At 53.1% G+C, this 12,225-nt stretch overlaps 1 protein-coding gene across 15 annotated transcripts in view; it reads right to left on the minus strand.

Moving 5' to 3' along the window:
• Window positions 1-12,225, minus strand: part of JAKMIP3 (Janus kinase and microtubule interacting protein 3) — a 2,072,678-nt gene that overhangs the window by 312,308 nt on the left and 1,748,145 nt on the right. The window lies entirely within an intron of this gene.

Consider the following 12,225-nt stretch of genomic DNA (forward strand, 5'->3'; position numbering starts at 1 on the left):
AGAATGCATGCCCCACGACGATAATATGGAGGATTTTGGGAACAAGTCATGGTCAGATTTATAGGATTACAACAATATAAATTAGCCATTTGGCATGTGGGACCGGTTTGAAAATGTAGCAAACAAGAACTTTTTAAGCCATACAAGCTGAGCTTTTAACTTACATTTGTACAAAGGTTTAGACAAACAATACAAATTGAATTACTTTCAGATTTGCTTTTGATTCAGAAAAAGAGTCAAACCAGTGCAGCATACAGAGTGCTGGTAAAACATGACCTCACAATCATTTTCTACAGAAGCAGCAGTCTCTGATGCTGGCACAATGGAATTTCTTCTTATGGGTGATCAAATGAAATACAAGTCATGATAATATTAACGCTGTGTTACAAGGGCAGTAAGATAATCTTGTCAACAGAGGATGGGGATCCTCTCCTCCTGGGGTGGGTGGCAACCAGGGTGGAATCCAGAGCCAGTTGAACCAAAGAGGGGGAAGATGGCAGTTTGGATGGTCCCAATCCCTGCCTATTCTTGGTGTCAGTTAGCTTGCATGTAGTGCCACTGTCAATCACTTAATACCTTTATCACATGATGCTGGCCAGTCTTTCTCTATTTCTTTCAGAAAACTACATCTCCCAGTACCTCCTATATGAGAAAGAATAATCACCAGCCGAATCAAAGTTACTGTGAGTTACCACGGAACTATAGGCCATGAAAACTGATATATGTAAGAGAGACCGCTATGTGACATTGGGAGTTGCAACCGGTAACGCAGGAAAGAGAAGCTGTTTCCTGAATTAGAGAAGCATTTGACAGTGGAGGATCACACGTACATAGAGCATTTCAGGGACATTATACTTATTTATTGTATTTATTTATTTAAATTCTTATTAAAGCGCCTAATCACCCGCAGACCTCAGGGCACACTTACCCTGGAGAGAGCAGCAGAAAGAGTCCCCAATCAAACAAGTGGTATGACAGGCCTCCGAGGCCCCCAGACAAACACGAACATAAGTGACATGACTCAACACCACAGGGCACCACTGCAAGACCCCAGCAGACCCATGTATGAAAAAAGGGCAAAGCTTAGACCCCCTTTCGTGTCTTTCGATGTTATTTTTGTAGCACCTCCTGTGAGGGGAGAGCAGGCAAACATTACCCCATACCAGTGGGCAGTATAAAAGGAAACCCGGGAGACAGGAATTTGTGTGTTGTCCGGGTGAGTTCAGAGGAGGTGGTTGCAGACCAAGAGACCAGGCAAAGGAAAGACAGTGCAGAGGAGTGTGGAGAAGACTTTGCGCAAGGTGAGGTATTGTTTGGTGAGAGAAAGTTGTTACTGGAAGTGAATGTTCTTGTGTGTGAATGGAATGGTATTAGAGAGCAGAGAGTGAATGAGAGGGTGAGTGGGGAAGTGAAAGGAGAGTGAGAGTAAGAGAAGGGGTGGGAGGAGTAGTGGTGATGTGAGAGGGAAGAGTAGTAGTGTGTACATGGAAGCATATTAGTGGTGTGGAGAGGGGAGAGTAGTAGTGATTTGGAGAGGGGAGAGTAATAGTAGTGTTGAGGGTTGTAGTGGCATTTGCAGAGAAGGAAGAATAGAAGTCTGGGGTAGTAGTGTGGAGAGAGAAGAGTAGTGGTGATAAGCAGAAATGGACTGGCCTATAGGGAACTCTGGAGATTTCCCGGTAGGCATCTGCATCCCAGACCTCTTTGGTGCGGTTACCTATTTTATTGCCAATGTTCCTATGGGAAAGTGATTAGGCTTGCTCAAAATGCATAATATGGGGGCACTTTGAAAATGATTTCCAGGGCCTCTTTTTGTCCCCAGTCCACCCCTGATGATAAGTAAGATCAAAGTGTGGACGGAAGTAGTAAGGAGCGAGAGGGGAAAGAGGACCATTGGAGGGACAGTGGAGAGAGCCTGAGGGAGAGAGAGGAGAGATGGGGAAGATGGTGAGTGGTAGAGAGACTAAGCAAGAGGAATATCAGGTGTGACTGGAGCAGAAAACGGAAATACCTGTATGTATTAAGGGCACAAATCTTAAGTGATTATTGTGGGGAAACCATAAGATATGAACCTGTAGGTTGTTCCTGGAGGAAGTCTAGGTAGAGAAGGTGTTAGCTTACAGTCAGTTATTTTGGATAGTAGGGGTCACCAATCTTAAGTACCAATCCAGGATTGAGGGACACCTGAGTTAGTGTGGGACCACCCTGTCCTAGGTTAAATAGAGAGGAATTGCCATTAGGTGCATTGCTGAAACAATATTAGAAACACTTGAAACACTTGAACAATCGCTGGGAGTTAGTGTGTTATTGAAGCGATCTGTGACAACTGCTGGTTGCAAAAGGTGCCCATAACCTGTAGCTGTATCGCAACACTCACGTTAAAGATTTGATCAAAGAGAATGCCTGAGTTCCTTTAGTAATTTTAATTCATCTGATTTCTTATCTGAAGAAGTGAGAGGTGTGAACTCCAAATGGAGCCAGGATCGCATTGTGACTGAGTTGGCTACCCACTTGAGCATCGACTCATTTTTTTTTCTATTGTTTTATTTTCTGTATTTGTATTGGCTATTAAACACGCCTTAAGCAATGTATTAGAAAAAAAGAAATAGTGATAAAAAAAGAAAAAGAGAACCAATCAACAAAGTAAATATACAAAAAAATGACATACTATACATGTCATTGTCACCCAACAGTGTACAGTGCTTAATTATTTGTTTAAAATCCATAGTATAAAATATCTATATATAATTTATATGAGCTAAATGGCTATTTTACAAATTCATCATTTATTCTCTAATATGTGAAGGTGGCCATATCAAGTTTTTGCAAGGCCCTTGGTAATTCATAGAATTCAGCGCACAAGTAGCGAACGCGGCTGGCGCACAGCGTGCGCGTGCGATAGTCTGCGCCAGCCGCGTGCGCCAAAACCGAATCCGGCGCACAGCGTATTCATGGATTTTAGCTTCCCCAGGCAGCCGTGGCGCACAGTGGCGCAGCGACTCGCTGCAGCGCCAGTTACGCCCCCAGGAACGCCCCTTGCGCTGGGAAATCTCATAAAAATCACAAACCAGCGCAAGGGGCTGCGCTAACCCTGGACCATCACGGCAAGCGGCCCATGCGATTTTCAAGGGTGCACCAAATCCCAGGCTACGTCCATTTCAGGGGTGCGCGGGAAGTTTCACACGCGAAAAGCCAGGGTACGTCCATTACAGGGGTGCGCGGGAAGTTTCACACGCGAAAAGCTAGGCTACGGGAATTCCAGGGGTGCGCGGGAAGTCCCACACGCGAAAAGCCAGGGTACGTCCATTACAGGGGTGCGCGTGAAGTTCCACACGCGAAAAGCTAGGCTACGGGAATTGCAGGGGTGCGCGGGAAGTCCCACACGCGAAAAGCCAGGGTACGTCCATTACAGGGGTTCGCGGGAAGTTTCACACGCGAAAAGCTAGGCTACGGGAATTCCAGGGGTGCGCGGGAAGTCCCACACGTGAAAAGCCAGGGTACGTCCATTACAGGGGTGCGCGGGGAAGTTTCACACGCGAAATCCCAGGCTACTTCCATTTCAGGGGTGCGCGGGAACGTTTCACACGCGAAATCCCAGGCTACGTCCATTTCAGGGGTGCGCGGGAAGTTTCACACGCGAAAAGCCAGGGTACGTCCATTACAGGGGTGCGCGGGAAGTTTCACACGCGAAAAGCTAGGCTACGGGAATTCCAGGGGTGCGCGGGAAGTCCCACACGCGAAAAGCCAGGGTACGTCCATTACAGGGGTGCGCGTGAAGTTTCACACGCGAAAAGCTAGGCTATGGGAATTCCAGGGGTGCGCGGGAAGTCCCACACGCGAAAAGCCAGGGTACGTCCATTACAGGGGTTCGCGGGAAGTTTCACACGCGAAAAGCTAGGCTACGGGAATTCCAGGGGTGCGCGGGAAGTCCCACACGCGAAAAGCCAGGGTACGTCCATTACAGGGGTGCGCGTGAAGTTTCACACGTGAAAAGCTAGGCTACGGGAATTGCAGGGGTGCGCGGGAAGTCCCACACGCGAAAAGTCAGGGTACGTCCATTACAGGGGTGCGCGGGGAAGTTTCACACGCGAAATCCCAGGCTACTTCCATTTCAGGGATGCGCGGGGAAGTTTCACACGCGAAATCCCAGGCTACGTCCATTTCAGGGGGGCGTGGATAGTTGAACACGCTACTCCGATCGTTGGGTCTTCACATGTCTTCCCTGTACAGCCTCCACGTCCCCTGCATGCAGTCCACACCACAGGGGATTACCCTGCACACCTGCTCATGACTCCCACCCCCCAGCAGTCATGGGGCTCCCTCCACCAGGCCCCCACCCATGTCTCCCACCACCCCCACCCCCCAGCAGTCATGGGGCACCCTCCACCAGGCCCCCACCCATGTCCCACTCATGCCTCCCACCACCCCCACCCCCCAGCACTGTGGGGCACTTGCCAGCAGGCCCCCACTTATGTCCCACTCATGCCTCCCACCACACCCACCCCCCAGCACTGTGGGGCACCTGCCAGCAGGCCCCCACTTATGTCCCACTCATGCCTCCCACCACCCCCACCCCCCAGCACTGTGGGGCACCTGCCAGCAGGCCCCCACTTATGTCCCACTCATGCCTCCCACCACACCCACCCCCCAGCACTGTGGGGCACCCTCCACCAGGCCCACACAGATGTTCCCCTGCCAATAGGAAATCACAATACAGATCCCAGGATCCCATGGGCAACCACATCCCACCCCATGTCACCCCAGTCCATACACACATCCAAGGTACACATCCATTCAAAAATCAAATACCCATTACATGATACATAACCAATGAGCAGTATGCGCATGAGTCCAAGTCCGTCAGACTCACACAATGGCAACACATGACTGTGAAAACCCAGATTGTGACAGTCAACAAACCAATGAGAGAAGTCCACACAATAGAATCAAAAGAACAATGTATTAAAATGTAAGAAGGAAAAAAAAGAAACACCTAAATGAATACACAAAGTAACAGGTAAAAAACAAAAAAAATCTAATGAAAGGTGAAATCCAAAAGAACAGGTGCAAAGTCAATCAAAATGGAAATCAAAAACAAACACATTGCCCCATGGTCCAAATAATAAAATCGAAAATATCCACAAACTATGTACAAAGATGATTGTCCGGGTCCAATATCCCTAAAAACCATAAAATGAAACCTACCCAAAACCTAACTAATGCTAACTATATACAAAAAACGTGGGCCATTGTCCAATCAACCCAAATAATAAATAAAAATAAAGGAAACCTACTATCTACATAACTATATACAAAGGCGGCGGGCCAGTCCTGCGGCTCACTGAGAGATGTTATGGGCCAGGGCATCATCGAACTCCCTTTCTATCTCCCCGAGGCGTTCATCCTCAATGGCCCCGAGGGCCCGCAGGGCTGACGCAGTGTCCACCTCCAAGCCCCTGCGGATCTCCTCGAGGCACTCGGCACGCCTCAGGGCCCTCTGCATGGAGTCCACCGCCCTGACCATAGCGAGCCGCCCCTCTTCTGCCCGCCGCCTCTCCGCATCTATTGCGTGGCCTAACCGCTGCCACACGGAAGACACATTCTGTCCAGGGTCCTCCTGCCCTCCAGCCGATGGCTGCCCCTCCGATGTTGATGGCCCCGAGCCATGACGCCTCCCACGTCGCTGCCGCTGCAGCCACTGCCTCTGCCAGCACGACGGCATCCAGGCTGATGGTATCCACCGACGCCGTCGTGCACGTGCCCTGCCTGATGATGCCGGCACATCCTCCACCTGCAGGGGTCCAGTTGCCATGGTGTCCACACCAGCTGGACCACCGACTCCCGACTGTGGCAGGGATGGGATCCCCACTGAGCCGGCTGCATTGGTCGGGGCAGGTCCACAGGGGGCCCTGGTGTCAACTGGGCCGGAAGACGGCAAGGAGAACGACCGGCGCATACTTTCCACAGAGGAGGAGATGCCCGACACATTGGCCATCACCTGCAGAAAACCCGCGCCAATGGCAGATCCCAACTGGGCCACGTCGGCACGGTGCTCTTCGTGATGATGTGCGTGCTCCTCCCGGGAAGCACGCACGTCATCACGAATGACCCCCGTGCGCAACGCGACCCCAATCAGGACCTTTTCCATGCGCCCACGGGTCCCCTCGTCCGCAGGTGGAGGGGAGTCAGATGACATAGACACCCCCTCCACCTGCGGACGGGCCTGGGACGGGGCATCCATGCTGGTGCATGGTGGTGCACTCACAGGGTCAGGGACAGCGACATGCACAGGCACCTCCACGGCGACCTGTGCTGCCTCCTGCCCCTGGCCCTGGACTGCACCACTTGCACCAGCAGGGATGCCCCCACCAGGCCTCAGGTGTGCCTCAGTCTCGGCCGCCTCCTCCTCTGTAGAAACCACCAACCTGGATGGCTCCTTGCCCTCTTCCGCTGTAGCTGGCCCCTGTGGGGGCTCACCCACCCCTTCCGCCGCAGCCGTGGGGGCATCCCCGCCGTCTACCTCCACAGCGCCGTCTCCGCCCTCTCCATCACTAGCCGCTGCATAGAGGGAGACATAGAACACAAGCATCAGGGCACTGTACAATGGTCCCCTACACAGGAAGCAATATCAGATGACTGGCAATGGTAAAGTACACTTCTATCATGTCCCTCCACAACACATGGGTCAGGCAATACACACACGCAACACCCATGGTCCATGGCATGCACATCAACATACATGTCCACTGCACTCTTCTAAAGTACGATGTCATGGAACTCACATGCATCATTGGTCATGCAAATCACACGCACACACTTCACCTCTGTCACATCCATGTGGCCTCGTACATCACAAACACAGTGGATACAAGGATGATTAGGCAGCATCAGTGAATCTGTACAGTGTCACAGACATGTGTCATGCATCCATGCCATTCAAAAGTCACAGACATGCAGGTCAAGCACACCGACCTCGACACCATACATGTACCTGGCATCAGCATCCATCCCTCACCCACACCCATGTCCACGAACATACACTTGCATGCTCACATGTGTCCAATCTGCATAGGCCTCCTCAGGTTGCATAGCAACACATACAACAACCATGTGATCCACAAATTACTGGTCGCACATGCATCGCCATGACAACACTGCACACATACATGCCTACAAGGCCCATTCCACACATACAGCATCACACAACCAGCACACTGCAACATGCACTGTCTCACACAGCAATGCCTGCACACTTACCGCTCAACTCCAGACGGGTCTCCCTCTCAAGGACCTGGGAGTGGAGCGCTGGGTGTATGCGTGCCAGGACCCTCATTTGGATCGAACTCATGTGGCCCCGGCCCCTCTCCACGAGGCGCCGGGCCTTTGAGAGGGTCCTGGACCTGCAGTCCTCCCAACGCTTCCTGACATGTGGGTTGTCGCGGACTGCCACCCCCTCCGCGTTGATGGCAGTCACGATGTCGTCCCAGATCCGAGTCCGTCCTTCATAGTTGGCGCGGCTACTTCCGAAGAGGGCATCATACTGCCCCAGGACTCGCTCCACCAGGACCCCAACCTCGGTGACACTGAAGCTGGGGCCCCTCTGCCTCTCTGGCTGGGGGTTGCCAGTGGTGCCAGATGTTTCAGTGCCCGACATGGCAACCCCAGAGGCAGGAGTGGGTGTGCAACTTGGTCCTGGGGCTGGGCTGTGGAGTGGTGTTCTTCCAGTCGGGAGTCTTCAGTTCCAGCAGGGGTGGACACAGCAACTGTACGCCTGCAGATGGCTGATGTGAAGGCACCAAATGGCAGGGCACGGTGGCAGCAGGCAGGCAGGCAGGCAGCAGCAGATGGCACGTGGGAGGCTGCTCGGGGCACTGGGGGGCAGTAACTCGGCCTTCTGGGCAGGAGCGTGGTCTTCCATGTGTGAACGCGTGGCCAGCTTGATACGGAGTGAATTGGCACGTGAAAATCATGCACGTCTGCGTGGAATCCGAGGAAAGGCCCTCAGCGCGTAAGCACGTCAGCACGCGTACGCGATTTCATTGGTCGAAAGGGCCAGGCGCGTAGGCGCGTCTATAACGCACGGCCGTTTCCCAACCCGCGTGATTGGTCCAAAGGGCCAGGCGCGTAAGCGCGTCTATAACGCACGGCCGTTTCCCAACCCGCGTGAAAAAATAAACCTCCCGCGCGAGCGCGTCAGCACGCGTACGCAATCTCATTGGTCCAAAGGGCCAGGCGCGTAAGCGCGCCTATGACGCACGGGTGTTTCCCAACCCACGTGAAAGAAACACAAGCCAGTGTCAATGCGTGTGATTGGAGGCTGGCCCTTCAGCGCCTACACGCGGAAGTGACGCAGGACCTGTGGGCCTGCATAAAAGGTACATGTAGAACGCCATTTCCTTGTACGTGCTTTTCGTGGAGAGCGAGTTGGTGTATTCTGTACTTCTTGTCAGTTGACACGCGATTTACTTCACGGCGTTCAAAGGTCGTACTCCCTGTTACCTCTGACAGCTTTTTCTCTATTGCTCTTTTTCCTGGGCCTGTTTCCTCACACAGCGTTCCCTTCTACTGTTGTCCTGTCTCCTCAGACAGCGTCCCATTCTTCTTTTGGCGGGGGTGTTGCCAACGCGCACACGCGCGTCTTTTTGACGCATTTCTCCCTGGCAGACGGTGAGTTGCGCACGCATCTATCATCTGTGCTTGCCCCGTGTGTCACGTACCTCTTCAGAGGTCAATCTAGGCTGCGTGTGACACGCATACGTTCATTCTTGTGTTACTGGATGCCACAGCGTAGTGCAGGGTTTTTTATACGCACACGTGGTCTAGGAGGGGTATCGTGCACGTTCCTTAACTTTTTTGGGGTGCCTGTGCGTTGCGTGACCCGTCATCTTTCCCCAGGGGTGTCATATAGCCTTGCCACTGCACTAGGGTACGAATACCATCTGGTACCCAACCCCTTTGACACCCAATTGCCCAGGACAATTGTGCACACCCACTCCCATACGCACAATAACATCAGTGCCATGGTTGGGAGGCGTGCAAGCCGTAAGGGTGGCAAAGGTGGCCGAGCCACACGTGGTGGCCGTGGAGGATCCACTAGGGGACGTGGTTGTGACTTGCAGGGTGCCCCTGTCCCCCCCAGTCTGGAGGACCAGTCAGGGACACCCATGCCCCCCCCCCCTCCCCCCCCCCAGGTTGAGGGTCATGTGGCTGATACCAACCCTGATCAGCCCTTGTTGGACCAGCCCATTGTGGCACCAGACCTGTCCGAGGGTGACTCCATCGCTGACATCCAGGTCAGCAGGTCCACTGCACGTGCACCGGTGCACATTGGTGTCATCAGGACACGCGCATCTATGCCAGATAGGTCATCTGCTGCCCCCCGTGGGCAGGGTGTGGCTCCATCCACCCCACCTCTCATACACCCTGCCAAGACTGTGTCGGTCCTAGTTCATGCACCTCAGATCAGGCCTGACCCTATCCCTCTACCCCCAATGCCTGCACCTACTCCCATGCTGAGTGTGCAATCCCACACACCCAGTACTGAGTCCACCACGGCTCCTGCCCCTAGTGTCCACAGCGGCGTAGGACACTCTGGATCCCCACCCCCTTCAAAGCGGAAGAGGAAGAGTGCACGTCCGGCACAGGCTGATGCCCCAGGCACGGCTGCACAGTCCGGCCCATCAAGGAAGCCCAGCTTCACAGACGCCGAACTGAATGCACTTGTTCAGTATGTGTCAGACCATGATAGGGAAATGGTCATCGTTGCAGGGTCCAAGACCACACATGCCAGACGCCAGGCACACTGGCAGACCATTGCTGACAAAATAAGTGCCCTTGGAGTAGTGAGGCGCACAGCTAGTGATTGCCAGAAGCGCTGGAATGACCTTAAGCGCAGGGCAAAGGATAAGCTGGCCTCAAGTCATGCCGCAACCTTGGTGACTGGAGGTGGGTCCCCAGCACAGGAAATAGAACTCACACCACACGAGTCCGTAGCTGGATCCTACGTCACCGAGGGACAACTCCAAGGTGTGGGAGATCTCCCTGATTACGAGGCATCATCCGGTGAGTGCACATGCATGTGTGTTATATCCATGTGCATGGTGTGTGTGCGAAGCCTTCATGTTGGGTGCCTGTCAAGGGGGTGTGTGGCAGAGTTGATAGTGTCACCCATGTGCCTCATCCAGTATGTTCAGTGCAACACCATGTGCCCACACCACTATCCCTACTGGCAACAGTGCACATATGGCCCTACACCATGGAAGTTCCCCTTGAATTGTCATTTTGTCACGACATTGTTGCTCATTCTCCCCTGTCTATTCATCTTATGTCTTACATACCATTCCTACACTTTCCCCCAGCCATTCAAGTTCCATCGTCACATGCCTGACATGCAATGATACCACATGCTAATGCGTCCTCTGTATATACATGGCACTCAACATGCTGTCATACTCTGGAATTTGCCTTGACACCCACCTCCTACCTGTGTGCTCTTGTTCCGTCTGGTTTCAAGCCCCATTCCCTCACACTCCATGCTGCTCTTCATGGTCTATCTTTCCTGACTTCTACTGTTCAGATCATCGTGCCCTACTCACGACACCTGCTTGCAAACAGTCAAATGAGGGCACCCTGCCCTCCAATGCGACCCACCCTATTGCTGACAAGTACATCTGAGCCTACTCAAGGTTAACTCTCACTGACATCTGCTCATACATGCCTTTGCCTGTCCCATGGACCCTTCACATGGTCCCAGTCCTCTCCCCTTGCTCCTCTTCCACCATCAATGGTGTGACCCGTTGGGGTGTACTCTTGGCCTCCTTCCAATCCTCAGAGGCCACAATTGATGTGTATGGTAATGGGAGCATCTCAGTCCAAGGCCCTCAGGCCAACCTTATTCTCCTTGACAAATGCTACCCACATCTCATCAACTTCCTTTCCTCTCCTGCTGTCCCCCCTCCTCTCTCCTCATCTATCCTGCACTGCCTCCCTGCACCCTCCCATGATCCTTCTCCGCCTCCCACTCCAACTCCTACACATGCTGCACCTCTGATCTGTAGCACTCCCCGTAAGTCCTACAAGGCTGTCAACCTCCTCCACATTTACACTCCTTACTCTGCCGCTGCATCAGGCATTCCTCCAATATATGTCACTTACATGAGGTAATGCACCTTGACATCCTTGGTCTCATGGAAACATGTCTGACGGCCAGCTCTGTCTGCATCTTTGACACACTCCTACCTGACGTTCAGGAGATCCTCTCCTTGGCCCGGCACTACTGTGCAGGGGGGGGTGTGCCCTTGCCTTCCCTGAGGGTATTCCTGCCACTGTCACTCCTACGTAGACCTACTCCCCTCTGGAATGGCTTGTGTGACGTCTCTCTCCATCTCACCTCGACATTCACAAACTGTGCGTACTGTGTATCGGAAAACTGGTCAAATGTACTACTTCCTTTCTGAGTGGCCTCACCTCTCCTCCTCACTCATGTCCCCAGACACTGAAATCCTCTTCCTTGGTGATGTACGCATCCACCTGCATGCTTGTTGCCCCCCCCACGTGACTTTTCCGTGACCTCAGCAACTCCCTATCACCCTCTAAACTCCCGTCTGTCCCTACTCATTCTGCAGGGCACACTCTTGATGCTCTGATCTCATCTGACCTTCCCCTCTCCATCCCTCTCTGCACTCCTCTCTCCTGGAGTGATCACTTTCTCCTCTCCTCCCACCTCACCCTCACCACCCCACAGGCAAAGCCACCCTCACCACAGTCACACACCTTCTTGGTATTCCAACCCATGAAGTGTGTGTCAGTCGAGGCTTATGCTGCCAAAATCTCCCCCCCATCCAGCTCCCCCTTAGGCTCACTCCCATCCTGACAGGGCCCACTCCATGCTCCACTCTATGTCAGGTACACTGGATGTCTTTGCCACGGTCATGACAATCCGCCTGAAGCCCCATGCCAATGCTGACTCCTGGCATGACTCGGATCTTGTGAACCCAAAACACAGGTGCCGGGTGGCAGAGAGGAAATGGCCTGCATCATGCTCATCCTCTGGCAAACTGGCCTGCCGCCTGCTCCAAAGGCAATAGCGTCTCACCCTTCTCACCAAGATGAGAGCCCCAATCCAAGGGCACATATCTGCGGCATCTGACAACTCTGCAGGACACATTGAAATCTGCAAGGACCTTGCCGAGCCAGATGCAGTGTGTACCTCCCCTGTCCCCTCCG

The sequence above is a fragment of the Ambystoma mexicanum genome, chromosome 8 (genome assembly GCF_040938575.1).
Source record: "Ambystoma mexicanum isolate Mex_15411 chromosome 8, UKY_AmexF1_1, whole genome shotgun sequence".
Taxonomy (NCBI): Eukaryota; Metazoa; Chordata; class Amphibia; order Caudata; family Ambystomatidae; genus Ambystoma; species Ambystoma mexicanum.